This window comes from Thermobia domestica, chromosome 1, assembly GCF_964235325.1.
Source record: "Thermobia domestica chromosome 1, izTheDome1.hap1.1, whole genome shotgun sequence".
Taxonomy (NCBI): domain Eukaryota; kingdom Metazoa; phylum Arthropoda; class Insecta; order Zygentoma; family Lepismatidae; genus Thermobia; species Thermobia domestica.
Genome location: NC_137454.1, coordinates 34849149 through 34863184, shown reverse-complemented (window position 1 = coordinate 34863184; position 14036 = coordinate 34849149). Strand labels below are relative to the sequence as shown.

The window sequence follows — 14036 nt, the reverse complement described above, 5'->3', positions numbered from 1 at the left end:
TCTTGCTTAACTGTCTCGAGCAACTCTCAGTATCCGTCACTCGAGGAAAACCATTACTTTAAATTGTGGTTTTCGGACTGGGACACGGCAGTGACCGTCACCGCACAAGGTTGCCAGTGCGGTGTCAATATATATCACTTGATGTCAATATATATATCAATCTTGATGTCAATATATATATCGACGATGATCAGATTAAACGTGCACATTTGACCTTTCTGTAACCTGCTCTAGTTGCGGGTTTTCCACCCTCCCCGACGAGGAAATTTTTAACACGATAGAAAATAATAATAATGAAAAAAAATATACATAACATTATTTCGTTTCTATATAAATTTTAATGGATTTTCATCTTGCATATTCTGTGAACAAAGACTTGAATTGCTACAAATTCACGATCTTCTTTTGTTGTTTTAAATAAAGATACAGAGAATAATGAGTTTGAGTTTTTCAATATACGGTTGATGCAATAATAAAAGAAATTCGTTTTGAATTTTTGGCCGTTATAGTTTGAATATTCAAACACCAAAAATTTCATTAAAACGAAAAAAATAATCGGATTGTTGAAATTTATCTAGATTGATATTGTAACAAGGTGTTGAGGAGCACATGCGCAGCAGGGATGTGGGGGAAGCAGGGTGCGAATTACGACCAAGGATGGAGGGGAAAATTCCCCTCTGGTAAGCTTTTATCCCTGGGTGGAAGGCAGAAAAAAATTTCAGGGGGATGCTATTTTACCCTCCTAGCCACAGTTATATTTCTTGGATCATTCAAATTCTTCAATGTTTTAAACGTAAATCCGTTTGAAATTGTTAATAGAAAAATTGACTGTAGAAAGGTAATTTGGTTAGGTTAGTGTTTTTTAAAAAAGAAATTTTAGTGAGATCTGCTGCTTTAGGTTAGGATAAAAATAGTACAATACTGGTGTACTTTTCCCCCAAACCTAAGCCAAGAGTGTTAAGTTTAATCGTTGTTGTCAGTAGGGTTGGCACGATTATAGCAAGTTGGTTTAAACTTTTTTTTTTTTTTAACTTTATCTTCCCTGGAAAAATCGCCTAATTCGCACCCTGGGAGTAAATGCAGTACACCATACTCACTCGCCTCTTCGCTACTGTCTACTGCAAGTACAACGTTAAAATTCCATTTAGCTTCGACGACCAATGATAGAAGCCAATAGATTTGCTAAATCAATTATTATTTGGAGACTGTTTCATTTGACTTCAATTATTATTATTATTATTCAACTTTTTCACTTTTCTTCGCCTTATTTATTAAATTTTCGTTCAAAGTGCGCCCCTAGATCCGGGCCTAGTGGTAAGTCCAACTCTGCCTAGTTGTCTATTATCTATCAGTGTGAGTTATAACTCAGTCATAAAGAAAGGGCTTCGTAATGTTTAACATATTTATATAGGAGGCAAATATATAAGTTACATATTAACACAGAAACAGTTTCGAAGTATGGCTCATGCAATTGTAGGGCCTACCTCAAAGCTTGCTTGTGACCACTTAGAACAGGTTTAAGTTTTCGTACATACCATCCTTTACGCGAATACTCATTATAACTAACGCGCCTGTATCTATTAACGCATCGCCACATGGGTCCACTAGTTTTACTCAATGCAGAACTTCAATAGATACAAACGAATTAGTTGTGATAGGAAAGGTTTGCGCATTTTTCGCACTTGTTCGTTTTCATGCCATATAACGTATAGGCATTAGAAGTTCGCAAACACTAAGAAAATAAATGGGTGCTATCCTATTTAAGGGAGGCAACCTGTAAAATCTATAAAGAAATATGTTACCGATACTTTATTTCTCAATAAGATTGTATAAACAGTCAAAAGTATATTGGAATCTTGCCTTTCACATGTATAATAAAGTACAAATATGAAGTACAAAATATGCTCTTTAACACGTAGGCCCTTGTACTCCATAATGAAGACATGAAGAAATACAAAGTGATAATAGAAGCGTTGGGAATCTGTGCAAGACGCAAGCCATGCGTTTATATTAACATAAAATAACTTTCCCAAAAGTAAAGCTGCATTTACTAATGCAACTCCTCCCTTAAGGACTACTACAGCAGTAAGAATGCATTTCGTGTTAAGAAAAGTAGGAAAGAAGTGGAGAAATTGCAAATTTCGAGTGGTAGAAATTACTGGACCCCCTTAACGGAACATTCACCGGTTTTACGTCCCACGATATTGCTGGTTAGGCAAAGAAGACGGTGATGATGAGAAATGAATGAAGTGGTGGAATGGAGAAAGTGGGAAGAAACGGGAGAATCCCGAGGACACCCACGTACACGCGTTTGTTTACCACGAAGTTCACTTGGTGGGAGCAGGGTTTGAACCCGGGACCCCATGCACCAGAGATGAATGCTCTATCTTTGAGCCACCGCGGCCCCGAAAAAAAAGTTACTTTATTTAAAACAAATATCGGTAAGTCTTTACTTTGACTCCAACTGTGACTTTAATCGGTTCTTATAGGTTCAGTTACTTCTTGGAACTGTTTGTGCGTGAGTCACTTGTTGGAACTGTTCGTGCCTTTGGTGTGACGTCTTAGTTCATATTTTTCCCACTAGGTGTCTGTGTAGTCATATGGTAGTTTGTTAGTGTGATGTCACATGTTCTGTGTTCATGTATGTGTGTGCTACTGTTAGTGGCATGCGGGAAGCGCGTAATTGAATTGGTTGAATTGAGTTAGAGAAAACCTATCATAGTTGTGGTCTAAAGCTGAAGATATTTTCGACGTATTGTAAAAGTGGATGTTTATTGGTTTCTTGTTTGTAATAATAGGAAGTGTGCTCGGTTTAATAAAACGACGTGTGTGCGGAAAGGAACATTTTTCAGTAATGTTGAGTATTGTGCATGTGTTCTTGGTATCTTATTTTTTCGTGTGTGGAATCAGCAGTTATGAGTTCATAATTCATGAGTGCTCTCCTATGGCGAAATGGTGAGTGTTTTCTTTTTTTAATTCATATTATTTTTATTCTTGATTTGTTTTGCATTTGAGTATTAGGCAAAGTATTTGGTTTGCTGCTGCTTGTCCTATTGTCTTGTTGAGATGTAATTTTTTTTCTTTGTCATGCACTGATTTATGATTAGAGACGAGTTTTTTTTTTAAATTTTTCCCTTCTCATCTTAGCTTTATAGTAGTGGTGTGATTATTTATTATTATTTTGGATGTTTTTATGATACTTGAGCGGGGGGTTTGGGGGGCGGTAGCCCCCCATTTAGATCTGAAAATTCATATTCACCGCTTCACCTGAATTGATGTTTAGTAACATTGTGGCCCTTGTACTTATAGTATAATTCTTAACATCGTATAGTAACATTGTGGCCCTTGTACTTATAGTATAATTCTTAACATCGTAAATTACTTTCACTGTGTTAGTAATTGTAATCGATTCATGTGATCCGGTTCCGGGAGCAGTTTAGGAATGATTCCTAAACTGCTCCCGGAATCGGATCACATGAATCGGTTGAAGTCACTGTTTGGCTCAAAGTAAAAATTTGCCCAAATATCACCTATTTTGGTTACGTAGGGTTAGTTTAGGTTAGGTTAGTTCCGGTTGGCTTTGTTATTCAACGTAAATTATCTGACATAACCCATAACTGTCCGACATAACCCGGGAAGTTAATATTTCATGAAAGTGTGCCCCCTAAAACAGAATAATAGCAATAAATAGAAAATATTAGGCAATAATTCAAGGAACAATTCTAAAACTTGAAGCTATTGCTGCTGGCGACCCTCAACTTTACCCGTGCTGACTACGTTATCTGTGGGGGGGTGGGGGGGAGGAATTTAGAATTCCGAGTTTGAAAAGCTGAAGGAGGACATGAATACTGTCGACCTGCACATAAGTAAATTATGTTCCTTTCTCAAGTATCGGCCAAAAATCGCCTCACTTACGTACTTAACCTTGACTAAGGAACATTCAAAAAGTTATTGTCGATGCGAGAAAACCTCCGTTCTCAAACAACATACGCAAGAATTAGTTTGTTCTGATTCAGTTGTAAGTGCAGTTTTACTATACGGATTTACAATTGTAAAATGTCCAGAAAAATTTGGGGAAGTCTTTTTAATTTGTTCAATTGGATTGAGTATAGCCCGCTCCCCCAGTGATTTTTAACGAATCATAATGATTCTAACGATTTATATTAGTTCATAATGAATCGAAAAGGAAGCTTTAGTGTAAGAAGAAGAAGAAGTAGTAGTAGTAGCAGTAGTAGTAGTAATAGAGATAGTAGTAGTAGTAGTAGGAACGGGTTAGAAGCCCCGCATGGGTTGGTTGGGTTCTGTTCTCGATATTAGTAGTAGTAGTAGTGACTCTTCCAGATCCGGTGAAAAAAAACTGCGGGGAGCGGGCTATACACAAGCCGCTCAATTGTGGGGCTTGTAACCCGTTCCTACTACTACTGCTACACCACTCCTACTTATACTATGGATCCGTATAGTACAACTGCACGCATTTGTTATTTTACAAAAGTTAAGCTGGCACAGTTTTACTATACGGATCCTGAGATTGTAAAATGTACAGAAAAAATTGGGTAAGTCTGTAATTTGTCCATTTTATGTCGAGAATGCAACCAACCCCTCTGGTGCTTCTAACCTGTTCCTACTACTACTGCTACTTATACTATGGATCCGTATAGTAAAACTGCACGGTTAAGCTTTCGGTAATTTTTGCGTCTGACTTGCATGTTTATCCTAGCGAAAATATATTCAGAAGGTCTGAAACAAATAACGACAAGCTTTTTCACCGGCCCTCAACACACAGAAAAGACAAATATCGGACAAACATATTCTATTCCAGTCTGTGCTTCAACTTGTCTCAGTAGGAAAAGTTGATTACCTAAACAAATGAAACTTCCTTAGCAGTTTGTGTCAATGCAATACACCATTTGCAGTTTAGTTTGCGATAATTGTCTTAGCCGCTATAAATACTAGGTGTATTATTTTTTTCAATCTTTGCGTTGCGATCTTCACATTTTGTCCAGACAGGCACAAAATCAATGCTGCCAACACTTTACCACGTTTCCCACCACATCAATGACTATAAACCACCAGTATACCACTAAAAAGATTTAATCAGTTTGTAGCCTAGTTTTCCACTGATGACCTTAGAAGAAGGCTTCTCAACCTGGGGTCGCGAAGATAAGGAAGCAAGCAAAAGTGTCGGTTTACCTTCCCATATTGTGGAAAGGATGGGTCCCGCCATTAGGCTGCTTTGCCCTTTGAAAAAATAATAATGTTAACATTTGTTTGACTGTCTTCGATTTTGTTTAGAGGCTGGTTGCTTCTCCAGTGATGCAAGCGCTGTTTGAGTTTTTCTTCATGGTTTGTGTGGAGGCGTGGTATTACGACGTTTGTTCTTCGTGTTTCTTCCTGGTTGTGGTGTGTGATAGCTCGCCGTGGGGAAAATTATTGCTTCTTACTATTGAGTAATTGTCTTCGCTCTCCTTCAAATTACTGCGTTGTAACAAGTTCATTCATTGGGTGTTTTCGAGGAATGACTTTTGCTTGGATGCGTGTGTTGTGTTCTTCCTTGTTGTGTTTTTCTTTATTTATTTTTAATGTTTCTACGGTTGGAGGTTATTTACGTTTTCTTTTGCGTGCATTTTTTATTTGTTGTGTGTAATTTTGAATATTTTGTGTTGTTTATTTGGTTGCTGACTTGTTATTGTGCTGTGTGCGAGCGATGATGTTATGCATTTGTTTGTAATCTGCTTTTATTTTGTGGTTTGTGAGTGGTCTGAGTGATACAGACATCACCTTTTGTTGACGTGACAATGCTTATAGTTTTGGACAGAAGGTGACTCGATGCTTTCTGGATGGCTTTGTGGAGAATGGTGATCTTGGTTGGTTCAGCATACGTGGTTAGAATGTATGTCACCCACTGCATAATCGACTCTGTGGGTTCATTGACAGCTTGCTGTATCACGTTTTTGATCTCGATGTTTGGATTTGCAGATGTAGGTTGATCTTCCTGTTGTGGCGCGTCAGTTGTTGTATGGTCCTGAAGAGGACCGGAAGTTCCTGTTCTTTGGGTTTGTTCAAAATTCTTGGCAGGCCGTCTCGATTTTTGTTTTGGGAAAGTGGTCAGCTGGGGCACTGACTACTTCCGGTACGGTATCCGGTAGTGCAGAACAGCTTGTTGAGAGGTGAGTCGCAAACGTCTTCATGGTGGGTACCATACCTGACGCATTTCTGTTTTTGTTTGCATTGGTAGAACGTGTATCCATACTCAAAGCAGTTTGTGCATGGTTTTGGCCTTGCTTCGTTCCTGGAGGTTTCTACTCGGCGTCTCCTGTTTCCGATGGTGATTCCTGCTTGAATTAGTGAGTCTATCTCTTCTGGGTTGTGAGAAAAGAGCCTGACCAGCGGCACTGGCCCTTTGCCGTTGGTGATTCTGGTGACGTTTGTAAAGTCGACTTGTTGAGTTTTCAGTTCTTTTATTTGAGTGGTGGACATGTCAAGAGAGATTCCGTTGATCACGCATGTATAAGTAGGGATTTGTTTCCTGTCCGTTTTAGGGCCACTGCGTGGATAGCTTGGGGGCGGGAAGTCTTTTGTTTCTCCATTCTTTCTTCTGTGTGGGCTGTTTGGGGGGGATTGCTGCTTGTGGGTGGGTTTCTTGGCCTTTTTCGCTGGCCGTGATCATCTTGGGGTGTTTCAGGGTGAGGAGAAGAATCTCTGGGTGTGTTTGGCGTCCTCTCGGTTCTGGTTGCGTCATCTTCTTGGTAGGCGGGTTGTGGGGGAGGAGTGGCTGGAGGGTTTTGTGGTGACAGACTTCTGCCACGTTTGTCTTTTTGGGAGGTGGCTGGGAGTGGAGGGCATGCTTTTGCGGTTGTCTTTTGCCAAAACCTTAACTGGGATGGTGGCAGTGTGTCCTCTTCGTCTGTTGTGTAATCTGAATAATCTTTAACCAGTGCGTTCTGTAACCTGTTCTCGTCTTCTTTGGATGGTATTGCACAGATCTTGGCGTGTTTTCCGAAGTCTTTGTCCTCGAAATGTTCATCGAAGAAGGAACAGACTTCCTCGTCCGTGAAGGGTAGTGCCTCTTGTTTTGAGTCATGTAGCCTGGGATGCAGGCCACTCGCTTCGGTCCCATTTTTTGTTAATTTTTCACAGAGAACAGTGGGATCTCTCAATTCAGGAGCTGAGTTGTAGATTGAAAATATGGGCCCTTCTACGTACTGGTCGCGTTGTTTTGCTTTTTCTTCGTTCTTCTTGATTTCGCCCAATGCCGGCTGATTCTTCTGTTAGCATTTTACCATTCTCCTTCTGGTGGGGATTGTGATTGGTGGATGGAGTTGTGAGTATGTTTGTGTGGTGTGGGTCTAAAAAGGGCCGTGCGTGTTTTGATTACAGATCAAAGCAATGGTGATTGAATCCCAAGCTAGCGACTGTCGGTCAGGTAGCCAGACATTACGAACTTAGTTCTACCTGGGGGCCTGCCAGCAGGGGATCAATTACAATTATCTATGATATGCATCCTGTATGAAAACTGATGCAACACTGGCGGACTGCTTGCTCTTTTGTGACGTGGGGAGAGCGACAGAATTATCTGAAAAGACTGTCCTGTTCTTCTTTAGTTTTGTCTCCTCTCTTTGTAGGAGAACTATATCAAAAGACTGTTCTCCTTACGAATGTAATTTCTTCACTAACTTGCGTTTTCACTTGCTGCGGAGAGCTGCACCCTTGCAAAGATAGGTGGGAAAATATTTTGAATTATGTTCTGATATTTTATTTTTATTTTATATATTTTTATTTTTATACATAATGTTAAGAATAACAAGAATAGGTCTATTAAACATTTTCAACAGGAGCAGAATAGTTTAAAAGTCAATTTAAATGAAAGACGTGCGATATGAAACTGAACCCTCGTGTCGCACATTATCAAGGCACTTAAAATACTAAATAACTTTTAAACAACTGTCCAAGTTTTTAAATCCAAAATTAGAAATCAAGTTACTTTCCTTATCATATGACCCAAAATTAAGGAAGTTAGGAAGTTTTAAAATTTTCAAACAACTTCCATTTTGAAACAGTTCGACGGATCGAATTCGATATTCGTAATGTAAATGAACTGATCGAATTTGGTTTTAGTCCATTCTCTTTTAAAGAAGTTACTGTATCCACTATATATGCAAGAAATGAATTCTACTATTATAGAAATAGATTGATATCGTGAGACATCCACAATAGGTATATTAGAAATCCCACACAAGCTTATTACAAACCAGAAATTATAAGGGATTTCCTGGCAAGAGAATGTGATAAAATGGGGGTTGTGATAGGAATTGGGTTGAGAATCACGGCCTTAGAAAATGAGTTGTGACTGAAATGGAAAGTCGAATTGTTAAATCTAAATGATTTTAAAATTCACCAATTAGCTTTCACCGATGGCCATAGAATATGAGTTCTAACTACAATCCAAAAGTTCAATAAATTTCAAACTGAAATTTTAAAACTTATCAAAGAAATCTTCAAGAAAAGTTTTCAAACCATTTGAAAATTTTAAAATTAAATTTCCAAAGAGATAAGCCAAACAAATTGTATGAAAGATAACTTTCCATTGATAGTCTTATTCAATGAATTGTGACTAAAATTGAAAGTATCAAATGGTTATTACATATCAAATTAGTCATCAGGTTTCAGGTTTAATTCCTTGTTCCACCAATGATCTCAGACTGAGTCGTAAATACAATCCTAACATTCAAGAAATTTTCAAACTAAAATTTTTAACTAGTAGTCGAAAAATTTTAACAAAATATATCTATATATATAAAAGAGAACGTACAAATCCTTTGTCCGCTCATCACGCTAATACGGCTGAACCAATTTCTTTTATTTTTGGGGGGTTATTAGGATTTGGACCCTAGATGGTTTTTATCATATCACTTTAATTTTCAATTACCAGTGTCTTGAGATAATTGACCATTCAGGTGTCCATTACGTACAAATCCTTTGTTAGTTCATCATAGGTATAAAAATAAACGTATTTATATGCAACCCGCATGACCGTGTCACTCGGCGGGTTAACATACATGACAGGCGTTATAATGGTTTTTATCATATCACTTGAAAGCGAAAAAGTAAAAATTATCTAAGTAACAAAGTTTATTGCGTTCGGGGGTGACCGCAGCGAAGCGGGGCGGGTTAACATAAATGACAGGCGATATAATGTTAACATTTACTGCAATCTTCTATGGTTTTTATCATATCACTTGAAAGCGAAAAAGTAAAAATTATCTAAGTAACAAAGTTTATTGCGTTCCGGGGTGACCGCAGCGAAGCGGGGTGAACGCTGCTAGTGAGTGATATTTCGGGTTCGTTGTCAGGTTATTTAAATAGACTGGGGTTTTTCTTCGTGTACCCACCGTGACTGATGAGACCACCCGGTAGGATTACGACTGAACTTTAAGTTTCAACAACAAATCGTCCCAAATAGCATTGGTTCGGGTAATGCACATGTCTCATGTAGCCTAAAGGGGAAATCTACCAAAAATAATTAAAAAACCTGATCACACAATGGTTGTCTAAGAGATAAGCGTGCTGTTCTACCGTACTTCATTAACATCATGGCCTGTAAATCAACATATAATCACCACAAGCATTTCAAGATCTTACCTGTAATATTTCTATCCATAGCACATTACGAATACATTCCACCAAAAAAAAAACAAAAAAAAAAAAAAACAAAAAAAACAACGTACTAACGACATATATTAATGGCATTATGCATGTAAATTAGAGGATTGATTTTACACTGATCTTGATAGAATAAAAAAATAAAATTATGTAAAAGATATCGATTTATTATTTATATTTCACATTCACAAACAGCACTAAGATTTTACACAATAACTATATATGATGTAGGTGTTTCACTCGCCATCCCATATTTGAACGAAATACGGTCGCGCTATTCGCGTCGCGTAAATAAATACGACATTAATATCAATGATGCGACAATGCAGATATATTCCATCTATCGGTGAAAAGTTCCAAATTTCTTCTCCTTGCTGCTACTTTCTCATTCTTAGACAATTATTATCATCGTCTCCATTTTAACGTGACACTTAATTCACAGTCACCGCCTTTTGTTCTTTTTCACACTAATTGGGTTAGAAAAGATGGAAGAAATTATGATTTACGATTCTGGTTTTTACATATTAACGATGATTTCAAACAGTAGGACAATTTCTAATAACACTTTATAAAACACATACAAGAACATTGTCATATTGCTCGTGCACTAAATTGCATATCTTCCTCTTCGGTTTGAGTACTGCCCACCTCTCTCACATCAACGTTTTCTGCAGACAAAGAAGGTGGATTGATACAAATGTTACTGGGATATAGTTCTCATAAAACTACATATTATTATTAAACATTTTAGCCAATTAAACACCATTAAGGAAAGTAAATATCTATTAATTGAGTAACTAATACGTAGACATTGGATAGTTCATTAACAATCAATAATCAATAGTCGAACATATCGATACCTTGGATATCAAACTGAGTGGGTGTGAGTGAGGGAACGAGTATATACCTTCCCAAATACGGTTCAGCGAGAGGTGTTGAAATGTCTTGAGTAGAAAGGCACCTTCTGGGTAGAAAAAATCCATAGTTTCGCTCTTCTGCGAATTTCGATTGGCTAAACTCCAATTCCAAAAAGCCCTCTTGTGTATACGAGGGTTGGTTAAAGGATATATAGCTTTTAGCGTTACATCTGGCGTCGGAAGGGAATGTCCACTGATGGGGACCAATAAATTTTCAAGAACCCTGATTTCCAATCTTCAAGATTAGCACTTAACCAAAAATCACAATTACATAACTGCTAAATTGCATACTTTAATGGTCCACAAAGAGTTAAAATTCACGCATACTCAAGTATTATTGTTCATTAGTTCACTTTTGAACACGAAATTTAGGACGATAATATACGCGTGGGCCATTTGCGATAACGCGAGGGCCATTTTATTAATGTCTTTAAATTCATTAGACATTACCAACATTTTTTATATCAATCGCTTCATAATTTGTAAATACAAACATAACTCTATAAAATAACTCTATTATGTTTAGCACAACATATTATTTAACACAGGTAAATAATTTAATACCAATATTATGTTTTGGAAACTTCATATAAATTAAAAATTACATGTATAATAATCAATACCAGTTGTGTATATTCGATGCCATTTTACAATTGGCAACTCATACTAAAACATGATTTAAACATAAATTCTAACATATGTATTCAAAAATAACCAAATATATCATTATAATAATTAACATAACACTTAATTATGAAATACCATTTACCATTGTAAAGTATGGCTACACATATTGATTTTTTAAACATTATTATTCACTTATTTCGTGGACACTATAAAATTATTATTAGTAAATGATTCATCATAATTATCATTTTGCACTTGATAAAAGTAAATATATAATTCCTTTATTCAACATATAAGGAAAATCTTTTAGTACTACTTCATACCAACAAAACATTCAAAATTAACGTACCATTTATAAAAATTCTAAGATCACATATTTAGAAGTAGTTTTTAAACATCATAAATGCTTTATATTTTAATACAACAAAAGCATTACATACTACGAACATACTTATTCTAATATTCATAAAAACTACAAGTTACAATACAATTTAAAATATATCGTTATAAGAAATAATATAGCATTCATCTAAAATGAAATATGATTAGGCTAATGCGAGGATGTCAAACTCGAAGCATGAAGCCGCCTGCATGAAACATGGAAGACCCTACCCCAAAAATTTATCAATATTTCCCATCCCGGAAGCAAAGCGGAAAGGACATAAAATAATAAAAAGGTACTAATAAAAAATTGCGTCGCAGACGCGTCACAAAATGTGATTAAACCGAAAAACTTGGGAGGGAACTTTGCTTCCTTCATTTCAAGTTAACTTGTAGTGTTTTTCGTGTTAAACGAAAAGATTAACACAAAATATGTGTATAGTAACAAGCGTTTACAATAAATGTATAAGTGTTTTACATTACACATAACTTCATTTGAAATTTCTCAATCCTTTTTTTCTCTCGTTTATGACCCAGTGGTTCGCCAGGTAGGCGTGTTTAGATGAAAAACAAGGCTGCGATAGCCCACCACACAAGTAGGGGTCAATCACCGTAAGTTGATCACTGTGATCTTACAAGAATTGTAATTAAACAAAATGAGAGGATTAATGAAATTCACTAATGCAAATTCCAAATTATGGACACTGCACCATAGAGATTCGGTAAGATATTTGAAGTACAAGTCTAATTCTAAAATTCCGTCGAGAATTTTGTAAATTCTGTTTTGGTTAATTATAGAATCACATTGGTTTGAAAGATTTAAAATTATAGCATTAATAGCATCGTACATAACCTCCTCAATAGAACTATTTAACTCTGAGCTTTTGGTTTGTTCTTTTAAAATTTCATCGCTTTTATTTCCAAAATTTAGTAGCCAAATTGAGCCAAATATTTTTAGTTTCCTTAGTAGGTTTCCAAACTTTTAACCTGTCTACAGAATGTAATCCTAGACATTTACCTGTGAGTGGATCCGTTAGTTCAAATACCTCCTCAGTGACCTTTTTAGAACAACAGGGGGCCTTTATACAAATGGAGAAATTTTGAGATTATTTTGTCTATTGCTGAACTCAAATTTGTTTGTTTTAAAAACGATTAGGTCATATTCTTTTACCTTATACTTGTTTTTTTGTTTCTGGTTATACTTAATACTTCGCTTACGTATAATCCCATTTCTTTTCAAGTCTGCCATAACTAATTTATTATCCGACAATACATGTTCATCTTCACCTTTTTCATTTACTACAATACCAAAATGTTTAAATATGGATTCCGATGGTTTTAGGTTTAAAAGCAGACTAGCAGAACTTACCCCTAAACTACTAGAAATATAATAATTTAGTAAAATTACAATTTGTGCAATAAACTTTTCCCAAGCTGTGTGGTCTTCACTACAAAACAATTTGAACAAATGATTAATTTCACGATGGATCCTTTCAACTGGATTAGAAGAGGCGTGATAAGCTGTCACAGAGTGTATTTTAATTCCATATTCTGACATTTTTCCTTGAATTTCCGAGAAATGAAACAGCTACCATTATCAACCAAAATAGCACGAGGAATTCCTAAATGCAAGAAATACAATGATTCTAAATAACGTAAAACACATTTTGTGGTAGCGTTTCGCATTGGATACGATGTATAATAACTTGTAAAGACATCCATGATTGGCAATGCATATTTATAACCTGATGAGGAAGAAACATATGGGAAGAAACAAAATATCAATTGAAACAAGTGAACGCGGACTGTCAACAGTAATTCTTTCCATTGGTCTAGCCGAATTATTTATACCTTCGTTTCTTTACATACAATGCAATCGTTAATGAAATTACTTATATCTTTTCTCATTGTTATCCAATAGTAAACTTCATGTACAAAACCAAAAGTTTTTTCAATTCCAAAGTGCCCTCCTTTACAATGTATATGTTCTACAACAATAGGAACTAATGAAGGTGGAATACAAATTCTCCAGGAATCTGGAAAATGAAAATTCGTTTAAAAGTACGCCATTTTCGAGTTTATACATTTTTTCTAAATTTCGGTTTCTCACCTTACAATATGGGTCATTAGGATTTTGAAGGAATTCGATAATCGAATTATATTCTGAATGCTTACGTTATTTTTCAATTAATTCCTGTATGGTCATATTTCCGAAAACGGATGGTAACACTTGTAGGTTATTCACCTTATGAATTTCATTTTTAGGGGCTAAAACAATACGTGAAAAAGCATCATTGCCTTTATTATCCACTCCTTGGATATTTATGGTTCCCAGGTCAACGCTTTGCAATTCCAGGCTCCAACGAGCCAGACGAGAATTCCAATTCCTAATTTTATGTAAATATACCAAAGAGTTATGATCTGTATACACTTTGATATATTTACTGTACA

The 14036-nt window shown here is 36.2% G+C and overlaps 1 protein-coding gene across 1 annotated transcript in view; it reads right to left on the bottom strand.

Annotated features, from left to right (window-relative positions):
- Window positions 1–5300, bottom strand: part of LOC145684417 (pyruvate dehydrogenase phosphatase regulatory subunit, mitochondrial-like) — a 79575-nt gene extending 74275 nt beyond the window's left edge. The window contains exon 1 of the mRNA XM_081756759.1: window positions 4859–5300. The gene's annotated coding sequence lies outside the window, so the exon portion shown is untranslated. The remainder of the gene's footprint in view (window positions 1–4858) is intronic.
- Window positions 5301–14036: the final 8736 nt, after the last annotated feature.